This window comes from Epinephelus moara, chromosome 4 (genome assembly GCF_006386435.1).
Source record: "Epinephelus moara isolate mb chromosome 4, YSFRI_EMoa_1.0, whole genome shotgun sequence".
In the NCBI taxonomy this organism is placed as follows: Eukaryota; Metazoa; Chordata; class Actinopteri; order Perciformes; family Serranidae; genus Epinephelus; species Epinephelus moara.
Genome location: NC_065509.1, coordinates 39768377 through 39777453, shown reverse-complemented (window position 1 = coordinate 39777453; position 9077 = coordinate 39768377).

The following is a 9077-nucleotide window of genomic DNA, read 5'->3' as shown; positions in this document are numbered from 1 at the left end:
GCCCTCTGCACCAGGAGGAACCCAGGGCCCTCTGCACCAGGAGGAACCCAGGGCCCACTGCACCAGGAGGAACCCAGGGCCCACTGCACTAGGAAGAACCCAGGGCCCTCTGCATTAGGAAGAACCCAGGGCCCGCTGCACCAGGAGGAACGCAGGGCCCACTGCACCGGCGTCAGGTCTGACAATCACTGAGGATTTCATCCTGGTACCTAACAGCAGTCAGGGTACTGTTGGCTATGTCATGGAGGTCTGTGTGACCCTCCAAGGATCTGCCTCCCCAGACCATCACTGACCTACCACCAAACCGGTCATGCTGGATGATGTCACAGGCAGCGTAACATTCGCTACGGCATCTCCAGACTCTTTCACGCCTGTCACATGTGCTCAGTGCGAACCTGCTCTCATCTGTGAGGAGAACGGGGCCCCAGTGGTGGACCTGCCAGTTCTGGTGTTCTCTGGTGAATGTCAGTCAAGCTGCACGGTTCTGGGCTGTGAGCGCAGGTCCCACTATAGGACGTGGGGCCCTCATGGAGTCTGTTTCTGACAGTGTGGTCAGAAACATGCACACCAGTAGCCTGCTGGAGGTCATGTTGTAGGGCTCTGGCAGTGCTCCTCCTGTTCCTCCTCACACAAAGGAGCAGATACCGGTCCTGCTGCTGGGTTGATGCCCTTCTACGGCCCTGTGCAGCTCTCCTTGTGTAACAGCCTGTCTCCCGGTATCTTCTCCATGCTCTTGAGACTGTGCTGGGAGACAGAGCAAACCTTCTTGTGACTACACGTATGGATGTGTCATCCTGGAGGAGCTGGACTACCTGTGCAACCTGATTGGGCTGCAGGTACCGCCTCATGCTACCAGTAGTGACAAGGACGAAGACCAAACTAGAGAGGAATCAGTCAGGAAGGATAAGGAGAGAGCAACTGCACCAAAGCAGCTGAAACTGATTCACAATCACTTGTGCGTCCTAAATGGACAGATTGATGAAGTGTAACTGACTGGGTGTTAGACTGTGGGGATTAAATGTTCACTTAATCTTTTGAGTAGTGTAAATGCCATGAGAACTTTATTCATCCATTCAGTATAGTAGAATAAAAAGAAAACAGGAAACTAACAGTGTAATAAAACAAATAAAGAAAAGTTTTTATGCAGAACAGATGGTGGAAAGGTGAAAATGACAGATCACAGCAGCACATCAGTTAATGTGCAAGGGTACAGGTTGCTCTGTTATAAAATGTAAGCAATGACAAAAAACAAATGTCGTCTGCAGAATGTTGCATCTGTTGCAGAAATGCTGGTGGCTCTCGAGGAAACATCAGGGGATCAGATTCATCATCCCAAAACCATGAACATCAAATCTGAGACACTCTGCAAAACTTTTAAAAAATAGTCACATTACAATGAATAAAGGGCACGGAATTTTTTTTTATATAGCACATTTCATGCCCAGAGGCGGCTCACTGTGCTTTACAGGTTACAAAGGTAAAAGAACAAAGACAGGATACAAATGCAGAGGAAGGCAACAATTAATTGAACTGCACCTGCTCTGTTTCGAATGTGGAGTTAAAGGCTTACAGGCAGGTAGCGTCAGATACAGGTGGGCAGATCGGTCCAGCTCCAGCTCCAGGTAAAAGGCCAAAGTCAGGGTAAAGTTCATGCTCGGGAAAAGTTCAGAGCTCATGACAGCTTTGATAGTCTGGCAGAGAGTGAATGGAAGTGGGTCGGTGTATGAGCTGAGTGGCTGATGAGGGAATGAGCTGCAGGTGAAGTGTTGGCAGAGCAGATGAAGGAAGTGGGAACAGGTGTGTGGAGAACAGCAATGAGAGTGGGAGCCTGCAGGGAGTAGGAAATGTGACTGGAGAGAGAATATAATTTAAGTCAGAATTAAACTGATAAATAAGCCTATGAAATAAATAAATGTGACCATGAAATAAATCTTAAAGCAGATAAATGAGACAAAAATATACAAATAAATCTTCATAGAAATATATAAATGAGTCAGAGTCCTCTGAAGTCATTTGAAAAACATCCTTAAAAATAAAGAGTTTTTTTTTAACTATGTTGCATCATTTATATATTTTGAGATAGGGACGATGTATAGAATACCATTTAAGTCAATATCAAATAGATAAATATGACTGTGAAATAAATCTTTAAGTAAATAAATAACACAATAAAAAAATACATTTAAATAGAAATATATAAATGAGTAAATGAAATAAAATTCCCCTGAAATAAATAAAAGTAGCCCTTTGAAAAACTTTATTTAAAAGAAAAAAAACCTCTTTTTTTTAACTACATTGACTTGTTTCTATATTTATTTATATATGTATTATGTCATTTATTCATCACAGATTTTTCACAGCCATATTTATTTATTTCAAGGTATGAACGTTGTATGGAATACTATTGAAGTCAATGTTAAATAAATAAATATGACTATGAAATAAATCTTAAAATAAATAAATGAGACAAAAATATATAAATAAATGTTCAAAGAAATATATGAATTAGCCAATGAAATAAAAGTCCCCTGAAGTCATTTGAAAAACATCCTTTTTAAAAATAAAGATTTTTTATTTTTGTAATTGAATTAGTTTTTATCATTATTATTATTATTTATTTATTTATTTTCATTTTTATGTGCCTATATTTACGTTTATTTATTCATGTTTTGACTTATTTATATATTTCAAGATATGGAAGATGTATGGAATACCATTTAAGTCAGTATTACATAAATGTCTATGAAATAAATAAATATGACTGTAAAATAAATCCTAAAATAAATGAATAAGACAATATATAAATATAAAGAATAGAAACATTTGACCTTTATTTATATCTGTATTGCGTAATTTATTTGTTACATAATTTTATTCCATAGCCATATTTATATATTTCAAGGTATGGAAGATGTATGGAATACCATTTAGGTCATTAATAAATGAATAATATTGACTTAAATGGTATAGTCATGAATAAATACGACAATGAAATAAACCCTAAAATGAATAAATGAGACAACAATTACATACATATAAAAAAAATAATTAATCAATCAATCAATCAATCAATCAGACTTTATTTATATAGCACTTATGAAAGGATTTTAAAATCAATCCTGAAGCACACAGGTAGCCAATGCAGAGACTTTAAAATTGGTGTAAAGTATCTTTGTCGATACTCGTGCAGCTGAGTTTTGAAGTGACTGTAGGTGAGATATATTCTTTTTTGGGAAACCAGAAAGTAGAGCATTATAATAGTCAGTTCTGCAGGTAATAAAAGCGTGCATTAGTAGCCATTATGTTATGTTGCCAACCGCTCGAAAACATAGAAGAAGAAGAATGCGAGACTTGTTTTGTTCTGGTTGAGCTGTAGAAAATTCTCTGCCATCCACTGCTTGATATCTAAAATACAATTAAAAAGGGCATCGATTGGCCCTGGGTCATTAGGAGACACGGCTATGTAAAGCTGTGTGTCATCTGCGTAACTATGGAGGTTTATGCCTTGCCTCCTGATGACATTACCAAGTGGCAACATGTCGAGGTTAAAAAGTGTGGGACCTAAAATTGAACCTTGAGGAATACCACAATTTATTTTGTAGCGTTTTGATGAAAATTCCTCCATGCTTACAAAAAATTCTTTTTCGGTGAGATAAGATTTAAACTAGGGATGATCAGATCAGGTATCGGCACCGATCATGTTATTTTTTCAAAGTTGGAATCAGTAATAAAAGATCGGAGGAATCAAAACAACAAAAATGGCCAGGTTTTTCATCTGTGTTGTTCATTGTTGCCTCCACTTTACAATGTATTGTAACTGAGCGTCCTGGGTTCGCCTAACTGAGTGCCGCTAAAGAGCAATAAACGGACAGGAGTTGAGACAACAGGTTCAGCGGCCACCGCTTCTCTCTTTATTCCGAGCAACACAGCCACACCTAATGGCAGAACCTCGCCTACCCCAGCCCTACGGCAACTCTGGAGGGACAATTTGTTTACAATTCAGAATTTGTTTACATTTTGTGCTGCTGAACCACTGATAAGCTATTTGGATACTATTTAAATAAAAAAACAAACCTTATGGGACAACTTGGATGCATTCTTTTTTTTCCTTTCTTAATGCTTTGCAAAGTATCGGATCAGACTCGGTTTAAAAATAAAGGACTCGGTATCGGATCAGATGCAAAAAAATGTGATCGGGACATCCCTTTAAACCAATTGAAAACAGTACCAGAGAGGCCAATAAGATTATGAAGTCTATCTAAAAGAATTGAGTGATCCACTGTGTCAAAGGCTGCCCTCAAGTCAAGTAGTACTACTAATAGAAATATACAAATGAGTAAATTAAATTAAAGTTCCCTGGAATAAATAAAAGTAATCCTTTGAAAAAAACTTTTTATCATGGCCTATATTGACTCGTTTCTATATTTAACCTCTATTGACATTTATTTCTGTATGTATTGTCTCATTTATTCATTTCAAGATTTATTTCATTTCATTTCATTTCAATTTATTTATTCATTTAATATTGTCTGAAATGGTGTTCCATTGACAGGATGGACAGACTTAACTTTTTAATTAAAAAAAATCTCAAACAAAATTCAGCACTACAAGTTGGGGAAACTTTTAGATTGTATTGTCACATACTGCTTTTATATTGTCCACCAACTTCAGATAATATTCTTTAACTCATTATAAAGCGCAACAGATGCATCCTATCTTCAATATTACAGTGATTTGTATTCTTTATTTTCAGCTTATTAAGTTTTACTCTTTTTAATTTGCTTTTTAGGAAATTGTGGCAAATAAAGACATAGACTCACAGAGATAAGACTGAACTCTCTTTATTCCGAGGGACATTGTTGTGTAGCAATTGCATTACAAAGTAGGAAACAGTGCAAGTATAAAAATATGATTAACTCCCCCAAAAAATCCACAAAATACAAAAATATATGTATGAGGAATGGTTTTGCACCTTGACACAAGTTGACATCATCGAGCTTAAAATCAGATAGAAAATAACACTTTGTCTGTTAAAATTCTTTTAGTAGTTGATTTTAAATCATAAACCTAAATATCACAACTTTAAATTTCCCCTACAAACTTACCTTTCGTGCTGCTGTAACACCAACAGTTCATTGTCTTTGTGTGGTTGATACAAAAATAAAGGATCCCACCAGGTTTATGATCAGAAATGCTATAATCAGCACAAGAATTAAAACTGATTACGTTTAAGTATAAGCCTTGAGATGGTTAATTCTAGATATGAAGATGAAAATGGTTATGGTGAGGTTAAAGTTAGGGATGGTTGGTTAGGTAAAGACTCAGTGTGGCTACAGTGAGTGCAAGAGTGTGGGTGCAACACATGTGGTTCAGCTTTTGTCATGAGAACCAGCATGCTGCACGCTCCTCACTGGACATAATGAAGTTGAAACAAAACGTAGCCGCATCTGCCAAAAATCTCTTTTTTAAGCAGAACCACAGGCCAACATCTGCTGACCCTCAGAGGTTTTAAATCTCTGACATTCCCATCGATGAGTCAGCCTCACGCTGCAGCCACATTTGTGTTAGAGTTGAAATGAAAAAAACTTCCCTCTGCAGATGCAGATGTAGCTCCTCGCCACAACACAGATTCTTTATAATTTATGTGCTGGACGTACAGTAACTTAATTCAAACCTTCCGGAGCTGTCGATAGATTAATTGAATCAAGTCTGAGTAGCTTCTAACAACCGGCAAGCTTCGTATGAAGAGGCTACAGTACAAGAAACTTTCAGTTACAGGAACAGTGTGAAAGATTTAGGATTTAGTGGCATCTAGTGGTGAGGACTGCAGACTGCAACCAGCTGCACCTTCTCCCAGTTAGAATTCCTTCAGTGTTCAGGAGGTTTTTACTGGGAGCTGTGTTCAAATAAACACAAGAAGTTTGTGCTCTAGATAAAGGATTAGCACTCAGTGAATAACCTCCTAAGCCCTATGATAAGCTATTATGGCAAGGCTTAACTATACAGACCAGTGAGCAGTGATAACTAACATGTCTTTGGGGTCATCAGGTGGGAACCTCCTTTCACCAGTGTTTCATCTAGTTGGTCCCACGACACCTCCAGGAGGCTAGGCAGTGATCTCTGGCATCCCAGAGACACTCCCCTAATGCCAGGTCTCACTACTCCCCACACCAACCCAATAACCTCCTTTACCTTACTTACACATGGCTTTCTCAGCCCAAACAGCACCGCCACCTTCAACAAACCCAGGCTCCATACATGCGAGCACCAGGTAGAGACAGTGCTGATACTACCTTTCCTAGCACATTCACCATACTCTATTTCACACGCTACATATCATAACTCCAATATAAGCTAAAGTGGAATTAGTGGCATCTAGTGGTGAGGACTGCAGACTGCAACCCGCTGAAACTTTTCCCAGTTAGAATTTCTTCAGTGTTCAGGAGGTTTTTACTGGGAGCCGAATTATCCACAAAGGTCTCTTCCTCTCCAGAACAAACATATCTGGTGATTTAAGTTGGTAAAAACACTAAATAAAGCAACTTCATGTTAAAAATCAATGTTTCTTTAATGCTGTCCAGCACGGCAGGAACTCCAGCTGAGCTGCCGTTAACGTTTGCTCAGCTTGTTTTTCTATTAACTTAAGATCCAGACATCCGATGACTAAATCCTTAGTGGCTTTAAATGACCTTATGCAGAGCTAGTGTTTGGTTTGTTTGCCCTGGGCTACTGTAAAAACACGGCAATCTCCACAGACGAAGACTCGCTCCCTATGTAGATATAAACGGCTTATTGTAAGGCAGGGGTCGGCAGCCTTCTCTATCAAAAGAGCCATTGTTGACCAAAATTTAAAAAACAGAGATGAGTCTGTTGGGAGCCTCAAAACTGATCTGAACCTTGTGATGAACATAATACGTCCTATTATGTCTAAATTAGCCCATCAACATTACTAATAATTCTACACGAGCTGTCATTAATATGTTTTACCACAAGGTGGCGACTCTGCAGTGGGCTATTTATGATTATTTGGTTATTTAACTTTGCAGCGTTGGTGGTGAAAGCAAACAAATCAGTCCATGCACTGTTAAATTGTCTATTTTCTTTTGAGACTTTTTTCATTTTTGGATTTAATATCCAAAGCTAGCCTCGCTAAAGTCGAGACTAGTCACGGCTGTTGAGGTTGGTCAAAATTTAAATGTTGAAACATTTTCTTTATTTGGTGTATAGGCTACATATAATTTAAAATATAATGTGTTGTCAAAGCCTTAGGGAGCCAATGGTGTGGAGCTAAAGAGCTGCATGTGGCTCTGGAGCATCAGGTTGCCAACCCCCTGTTCTAAGGTAATAAACATACTCATTATATTATATTCAATTTCTGCCAGTATATCCCCCTAAATCTTAAACACTGCACCTTTAAGATATTTTTTTATAGATGTTGTTTATAAAAATCTTACAGAAATTAAAGAAGGATATAGGCTTTTTATTTATTTAACCTTTATTTAGCCAGGAAGTCCCGTTGAGATTGAAAATCTCTTTTACAAGAGACACCTGGCCGAGGTAGCAGCCAATTAAAACACATTTAAAACACAATATATACATTTAATACAAAAAAATCCACAATAAAACAACAACTATTCAAACATAGTGGCCTCTCAAGAAGAACAAGCACATGTCTCTGTCACCACATTCTTTATGATGCCTTTAAGTGTGTATAATTTTAGATCATATGTGAGTGTTGCTACTCAGTCAGGGGTTAACTTAAAAAAATAAGTGCATAATTAAAGAGTTTGCCATCAGGTTACATTCAGAAAGTGTTCAGACGCCTTCACTTCTTCACATTTTGTCTGTAAAAATCATTTAAATTCATCTTCTTCCTCATCAGTCTACACTCAATATCCCTTAATGACAAAGACAAACAGGATTTGTTCATAGTTTAAATGAAATTTATCAAAAAGAAAAGAACAGAAATATCACAGACTCTTTCCTACGGTGCTTGCAGTTCAGCTCAGGTGCCTCTGATTTGTCTTGATTGTCCTTGAGATGTTCCTGCACCTTGATTGGAGTCCACCTGCGGTCAGTCCAGCTGATTGGACATGATTTGGACAGGCACACACCTGTCTATATATATAAGGTCTCAGCTCACACTCCAGAGCAAAGACAGAGCCATGAAGTCACAGGAGAGATTAGAGCCAGGGAAGTGTTGAGGCACAAATCAGGGGAAGGCAAAAAAAATACATTTCTGCTGCATTGAAGGGTCACAAGAGTCACAAGAGTCACAAGTTCACAAGTTTCAGGGAAAACTGCTGAGTGAAAGTCACATGAGAGCCTGGGTAGTGTTTGCAAAAAGAACCCAAAGGACTGAGAAAGCAGAAAAGTTTAAGAAGAATAAAAATGTTTGGATTCACTTCAAGTTTATTTGTAAAGCAACATAAAGCAGCTCAGAGTGTTTGAACAGTGTGAGCAAACTTAAAGTGGAGTCTTGATTCACCTGTGGCTTTTTAGTGTCACTTTCTGTTCAGGTGAACTTTCATAAGAAGCAAAACTAAACACAGAGGTGACCCACAAAGGATTAAACAGAGGGAGGAGTGTGTTGTGTTCTGCACAGTACACTCAGAGAGGCTGAATGTTTGAAGATGCCTCACTCTGCTCTTATTGGCAGTTACAAAAACAAATCACCAGTAGGAGGACAACACTCCACATTTATTTAATAATGCAAAAATGTTTTCACACAGACTGGAGACAGTGATGCACACAGGCATTTTTAATAAAGTGCAACAACAAATATTATGCCAGGTCAAGACACATTAGATAAGAAGCTAGAAGTTTCTTTATCCTTCTCTTTCCTCAGCACTGATTAGTTCCTTTCACTCTTCGTTCACTCATTAACCTGATTGAGTTCACCTGTTCACCCCCTAAACTCTGAACACCATTACATGGGGCGGCAGTGCTGATTCAAACCCACTTGTGTTTGCTCCCCTGTTTTATGTTTCACTACAACTTCTTCAGTTTGAAAAATAAATCTTCATGTGCAAAAGGAAAGTTTCAGTGGCTGATTCATTCTGATGATGGCAGATGTC